Source organism: Bombus impatiens, unplaced genomic scaffold (genome assembly GCF_000188095.3).
Source record: "Bombus impatiens unplaced genomic scaffold, BIMP_2.2 scf_1202, whole genome shotgun sequence".
Lineage (NCBI taxonomy): Eukaryota > Metazoa > Arthropoda > Insecta > Hymenoptera > Apidae > Bombus > Bombus impatiens.
Window position 1 is genome coordinate 4,443 of NT_177621.1, and position 1,476 is coordinate 5,918.

The following is a 1,476-nucleotide window of genomic DNA, read 5'->3' on the forward strand; positions in this document are numbered from 1 at the left end:
GACAAAAAGGCTAACAAAGGATATTTGGTAGGCTATTTAGATGACGGACGAGGGTATCGAGTGTACGTGCCAACAGTAAAAAATGAAATATTAAGCCGTGCCGTAATATTTAAGCCCGAACTAGAAAATGGGAAATTCGTGAAATTAAGTTTACCGAAAATTGTCGAGCGCGAAGATGTGAGTGCGCAGAGCGATAGAGCATGTACGCATGAAAGTGCAGAGAGTGAACGTGAAAAACAACCGCATGGAACTAGCGACAATGTGAGACAATTGAGAGATAGAGAGAAGATCAAACGAACCGATTTTTATGGTAACCCAGTAACGTACCTACCGGAAAAATTACCGGTAGATTTTAACCAAGCGATGAGTTCCGAAAAGAAAGAGTTATGGGAAACGGCTATGAATGATGAAATGAAATCGCACCGTGAAAATAAGACGCGGATTCTTGTAGAAAAACTTAAAGATCAGAAGGTACTTAACAATAGGTGGGTTTTAACGATAGAGCTAAATCCGGACAACCCGGAACGATACAAAGTGCGACTTGTAATAAAAGAGTGTTCACAGAAAGAAGGCATAGATTATAAGGAAACATATAGTCCCGTTGCTCGGTTTGACACAATTAGATTAATGCTCAGTATTGCAGCCAAAAATAATTTACACCTTGGACAGTTCGACATTAAAACCGCATTTTTATATGGAAGTCTGAAAGAAGATATTTATATGAAACAACCTAAAGGTTATGATGATGGTACAAATCGCGTTTGTAAATTGCTAGAAAACCTATATGGCTTAAAGCAATCTCCAAGATGTTGGACGGTACGTTTCACAAAATTTATCTCGAACTTAAAATTTTATCAGAGTAACGCAGATCCTTGTTTTTATATTTATACAGAAGACGACAAATTAATGTTGATGACCATATACGTAGACAGTGGACTGGTAGCAGCTTCAGATAAATCTCTAATTGATAAATTTTTCGATGATTTAAATAAAGAATTCAAAATTACGAGTTCAAAAGAAGTAAAGAGTTTTCTTGGACTTGAAATTAATAGATTAGAAGATGGTTCAATATTCATTCATCAGAGTAGGTATATCGATAATATATTGGAAAAATTTAATATGAATGAGGCAAACAGTATTTCTACACCTATCGAGACTAATTGGAGCGAAAGTAACATAGGCGATAATGATTGTACCGCACCATACAGAGAAGCCGTAGAGAACTTAATGTTTTTACAAACTGTAAGTAGGCCACATATTAGCTTTGCAATAAATATACCGGCGAGATATTTAGAGAATCCAAACCAGTATCAGCGGAAATTAGTCAAACGAATTTTGCGCTACATAAAAGGGACCGCAGACATGGGACTCTTATATACAAAAGCAGGCAGTCTCGAAACCTTTAGCGACGCTGACTATGCAGGCGACAAAGAAACAAGAAAGTCGACATCAGGCGTTGTATGTAAGTATGCGAAT